Source organism: Acomys minous (assembly GCF_964271855.1).
Source record: "Acomys minous genome assembly, chromosome: 14".
In the NCBI taxonomy this organism is placed as follows: domain Eukaryota; kingdom Metazoa; phylum Chordata; class Mammalia; order Rodentia; family Muridae; genus Acomys; species Acomys minous.
In genome coordinates this window covers 12,021,934-12,027,933 of record NC_140496.1, presented here as the reverse complement: position 1 = coordinate 12,027,933, position 6,000 = coordinate 12,021,934, and the positions used below count along the sequence as shown (strand labels likewise).

The 6,000-nt window shown below is 44.6% G+C and overlaps 1 long non-coding RNA gene across 1 annotated transcript in view; it reads left to right on the top strand.

Moving 5' to 3' along the window:
- The window catches only part of LOC311583382, a 491,748-nt gene that overhangs the window by 48,743 nt on the left and 437,005 nt on the right, over nucleotides 1-6,000 (top strand). The window lies entirely within an intron of this gene.

Below are 6,000 nucleotides of genomic sequence, written 5' to 3'. Positions count from 1 at the left end.
TGCAATAAAAAGAATTTTTATACAGAAATGTATTCTGAGGCTACGATGTAAAAGTTCCCTTAGCAGGAACCACAATTTTCTTAAATAATCGTTCGCATAATTGGCTACTTGTGGGAACAACTAATTGTGCGTGTAATCACTTGCCTGTGCGCTCAGCATCAACCAGTAATTAAAGGCAGGGCCGTCCTCGCTAAATTTGGCTCTAGAAATAATAGTAATATTTCCAAGAGTCCAATGTCTCCCTGCCAGGGGCTCTGAGGCCCATTCAAATGAGTATTGTTATTTTTGAGAACATCTTGAGAAAGGGAGACCCGCATGCTCGCCCCAAGCAAACCCACATTCAGAAAAGAAGCCTCAAAGAACCGTCTTCAGCTTCCTGTTACCCGACCAGCAGTTGTGGAGGGGGCCACAGGGGCATCTTCCATACTAAACTAGACTTCCCTCCCTCTCCTTCTCCCTCTCCTCCGCCTCTACTGTGTGTGTGTGTGTGTGTGTGTGTGTGTGTGTGTGTGTGTGTGTGTGTGTGTGTTGCCTTCGCCCTCTTCCTCTCCCCTTGAGTGGGTGTGTCTGGAGGTCAGAAATTGATATCAGGTATCTTCCTCAGTCACACACTCCCTTACTCCCTTTTTTTTTTTTTTTTTTTTTTTTTTTTTGAGATCAGGGTCTCTCACTGGACCTGGAGCTGCACATTTCAGGAACATCCTCAATCCTCCTGTCACTGCCTCTCCATAGCTGGGGCTTCAGACACATAACCCAATAGGACACCTGGCTCCAATGTGGGTGATGGGGATTCCAACCCCAGCTGCCCATGCTCACAGCGCAAGCACTCTGCCCCCTGGACTATCACCCCTGCTTTCCCCATTAGTGTTCTCACCCCTATTATAACCTCTAAGAGGGAGGCAGAACTACTTCAGCTGATTTTTTTTTTAAAGTCCCACCTCCATCTGTCTCTTTTAGGAAACATCGGGCCCTGTCAGTGCAGTAATTCCCACCTCCCCAACTCCTTTTTCACCACAGGGTCCCCATGTTTGGGAAGCCATTTTGTATCTTGAACCTTACAATGTCTCTCAGCTGGTGGCTCTGACCTCAAGCTCATCTTCTTTGGATTCAGCCTCCTGCACAAAGACAGCAAGCAGTGACTAAAATTCAAAAACAGATCTAATTATCCCTGACTCACATCTGAATTGTCCTCCTCAAAGATGTGTCCGTTCCTTCCCTCCCAATATCTGCTGTATTAGTTAGTTTTCTCTAATTGCTCTGACAAAAGCTGTGTAAGAAAGCTGTTTTATTTTGGCTTCCAGCTTGAGGGTATGGTCTACTCTACCTGAGAAGGCATGGCAGTAGGAGCCTGCGAGGTGGCTGGCCACATGGTCTCCACAGTCAAGGGGTCAGCAAGACATGAATGCCAGTGGTCAGCTGGCTTTCTCCTTTTTATTCAGTCTGGGACTGATGGAACAGCGTGGCCCACACTCAGGGCGATGCTCCCTCCTCAGTTAGACCTTTCACGGGACACCCTCACAGCCACGCCCAGAGTGCTTCCGTGACAACTGTGAATTGCATCGAGGCGACAGTGAGCTCCCATGAGGAGCTCACCTTTGCAAACACGGATTTTTACCAGATAATCCTAAGGACCCACCCTTAAAACTAGGAATTTTGTCCTAAAGAAATGTAAAAGTCTTGAAGGTTCTTGATTAGAGAATAATTTAGGCAAGCTAAAAGGATGATATTTCCGATCCTGGATGGTTTGCCTGGCCTCTGACCTCAGTGCACAGCCTACCCCTTCTCCCTGCTATCTAACCCTAAGGAACTGCAGCCTACCCTTGGAAGGAACTCAGTGCCTTTCTGTCACAGGACCTTTGTACATACCAGTTCCCATCCAATCACCTTCCCTTGCTTTCCTTCTCACCATAGATAAGATAAAATCCTACTTAGGAGGATATCATACGCAATACGGCCCATCTGAGACATTTACTTTGGAGGTTACATTTGCAGGTTCTTAGACTAAATGGGCCATTTAGTCTCTCTGGCAAGCATTCAGTTCTGTCTTTGTAATGTGACATAAGGACTGACGAAACAGAAATACATGAACATGCCTATGTTTAAATAAAGTATTATTTATAAAACATAAGCAGGCAGCTGGATATGGCAAATGGGGTGGAGACTCCCAACTCCACTTAGGAGAAAACAATGCTGGACCAATTTGAATTCTTCTCTTATCACAATCTAGCCATCAAATGCACCCGCCTCAGCATGGCGCAACGATGGCCTTATACACGCACATCTGAGGTGAGAACTCCAAGAAGAAAGTTTGAAAACAAAACCTGCAGGAAGGCTTTTCCTCCATTAAAGGTTAATATTTTAAATGATTTTCCCTTAAATAAAGAGAGCATCTTTTGAACCAGCTAATCCTCAATAAATGAGAATCTTCACACCAAACTAAATGGAGCCTCTGTGTCCCCCCAGCTCTATTCCCTCACCCCAGACCTCTTTAAAGATCCATTGATTACTGCCAAGCCTCCATTGGTGGGATTAATTAATTTATGAACTTGTCATTACAACTCATTGATTAAAACGTCCCTCCGTAAAGATTTAATTATACCCAAAGATAAAAGATCTGCTAATTATTGTCCTTTATCTAATTGAAGTTTTGTACTACAAACCAAGTTCAAAGGTTGAAGGCAGTCGCCCTTTCAACCAGTTGGGCAACAATGAGAATTTAATTAGAGGCAAGATATCATTGTCTCTGATCTGTTCTAATGGGAAAAAGACATCAGGCCGGACATCAAAGTCACTCAGGGTGGGGCGACCTGGAGGATCTGTTAACCTTCTCAGTCACTTAGTGGCTTTAGCCAACAGCTCCAGTCACATGTGTTTGTCACTGGGCTGCAGACACCAGTCGAGCTACCCACTGGGTCAGGAACAAGAACTCTTCTGGGCTAAATGCACTGTCTTTAACTTGTCTTTAAGACACTCATTCATTTACAAAGGTTCTCTGCAGCCCAGCAGCATAGCTCAGTTAGGAGAATGCGTGCCTTAGCACTTCATAAACAGGATGTATACTGACTGACACATGTCAGTAACTCTAGCACTCACTCCAGCCGTGGAAGAAAGAGGACCAGAAAAGCTGAAAGCCACTCTCATTCACATAGAGTTTGATGCTAGCCTGGAATGCATGATATCCTGCCTCAGAAAGAAAGAGGGGGCAGAAGAAGAAGAAGAAGAAGAAGAAGAAGAAGAAGAAGAAGAAGAAGAAGAAGAAGAAGAAGAGGAGGAGGAGGAGGAGGAGGAGGAGGAGGAGGAGGAGGAGGGAGGAGGAAGAAGAGGAGGAAGGAGGAGGAAAGGAAGGAGAGAAGGAAGGAAGGAAAGTGTCCCTTAGGATTTGGCTCTTGAAATGTCCCCCACAGGCTCACAGGTTTGAGCATGTGGCTTCGCAAGGTGGTACTTACTATACTGGGAGGTTGCAGTTCTGCTCAATGGTAGAGCCTAATTGGTGGGTCTAGCCATTTCTTAGAGTGGTGTCTCTTTAGGCTGTTCCCATCTAGTCTGTGGTTAGTCTCACATCCAGAAAACTCTGTATGTCCTATCGTTAGACCTCAGCCGCCAGGGCTTTCTGGCAAGATGGACTATAACCGGTCACTTGATTTACACTCGTAGCAGAATGTGAGGCCGGGTGCATCATGGTGAGATTATCCGCACGTTTGAAAGTCATTCTGAGGTATAGCAAGGTCCTATGGGGTGCTAATTAACTTAGTACTCAAAAGAAAACTAAAAGAAAAATTGGCACCATTTCAAAAGGAAATGTTGAACACATATTGGTGGCATATTTGGAACATTTGGGGGAGATTTTTTTTTTCTCCCTGTTGCTACTTACTAGGAGAAATAATAATATGAACATGTCTATTCTCTTACTTCAGTCCAAAATTCACACAGCTGCAAGCCCTACTGACACTAAAGGAAGAGAAATCACCTTTTATCGGCAACACACAGATGGTGATTCTGGGGACAAGGTTGAAAACTGACAGTCAAGGGAGCCCAAAACAGAAAAATGGTGGTGTGATTGCTCAGTTTTTAGCACTCTAATCAAACCATTGATTATATTAGGCCGGGCCTTTCTTATCTGCTCCTAACATCTATGAAAATGGCTGGAGAGATGGATCTGTGGCTAAGAGTGCTTGCTTCTCTTCCAGAGGACCCCAGTTCAGTTCCCAGCGCCCATGTCCAGTGGCCACAACCACCTGTAATCCTAGCTCAGGGAGCCCAATGTACTCTCTTAGACCCTACAGGCACGTGTACACACACACACACACACACACACACACACACACACACACACACATACTCTCTTAGAAAAAAATTTCAAACCACCAACAAATTAATATATAGGAAGAATAATTGGAAAGAACATTTCATGAGAGAAGAGAGCTTCTTTTCCCAATTTTATATCCACACAACTAGGATTAAAATGATAATATATTCTTATAATCTTTCTGTGCTTTTCAGAAAAACCAGAATTCCAAAATTCTCATTACAACCTATTACCTAAATAAATGCACTTAGTTTTTCCTATGGCTTCGTACTACATTGAGAGAAATTTTAAGTACTTTGCCTGAAGTCATGTGACTTCTACATCATCAAGGAAAGATTTAAACGCAGGACGTCTGGTATCAGAGCTGGCCCTTGCACCCAGAGAGAGCCCATACATGACTGATGTATCAGTTGTCAACCCCTGTGTAACCAAGTACCTCAAATAATCCAGAGCTTAAACGAATCACTTTGTTTTGAAGTTTTGTTTGACTAAAAATCAGAAAGGCCTCAGTTAGGCGGTTTAAATATGAGGCATTGTGGCCTTTGGTGGGCAGCTGGGACTGAGAGATCTACCACCAACACATCCTCCTCACTTTCTTGTCTGGAGAGTGGCGGGGAGGGTGGACAGATTCTCTTCTCACAGAGTTTCCTGCCCATCCACAGGAAGACTGGAGCTCCTGGGACAGATGACTCAAGAGACTGGGAACTGGAGCTACCTTAGTCTGGGCCAGGAACTGGCACCCTATCATGCTGCATTGATCTGGGGCAGCTAGCTGAGTAGTTTGTCCCCTCACAGAACCCTGCCTTTCAGCAGGAAGTGTGCCAGAGAATCTGTGGCCAGGTACCATGCACCGCCTCCACTTAATGCTTATCAGTAATCTGTAGTTTAAAATTTGAGGTCTAGAAGAACACTGGCTACAGTTTGGATCTAAACTGCACTCCAGAGTTCTTAAGCCGAAGACTGGATCCTCATCTGATGATGTCACTGGTGTTGGGGACTGTAGGCATTGGATGAAGTCATGTGCCTCCTACTTCCTGCTTCCTGTATTCCCTAGAAGGATATGAGTATATCTTCTTCTTCTTCTTCTTCTTCTTCTTCTTCTTCTTCTTCTTCTTCTTCTTCTTCTTCTTCTTCTTTTCTCTCTCTCTCTCTCTCTTCCTCTCCCTCTCCCTCTCCCTCTCCCACTATCAGTCTTCCCCTAGACACTATGAGATAACTACCATTGCTCTTCCATTCGCTCCCCTTATGATCCTCACCTCAGGAGGAAGGGACCATGGAAGCAACAGAAACATAGGCTTTCCTATGTTTACTTTCTTTCCTCTTTCCTCTCTTAACCCTCTGAGGGTGGCTGTCACTGCAAGAGGAAGCCAAGGATCATGGCACTTCCGTCAAGTCATCCAAGTGTGAGAACATCTTCATTCCTACAAGACTTTACCACCACAGAACTTGAAAAGGCATTTCTTCATCTTAGCACAAATCCCTGCCACCAAACTTTAATTACTTGGAGGGGGGGAGGGGGGGTCTCTTCAGTCATTTCCATGTGCATTTTATGCCTCCAGATGTTCTATTGTAGCTCAGGAGGAAACGTTTCTCATTATCATAACATTTACATGCTCATACATTTCTCTGAGAGACTTCCTCATTCTAGGTGACGATAAACAATTCGGTAATTTGGAGGAAGAATGTCACAAAAA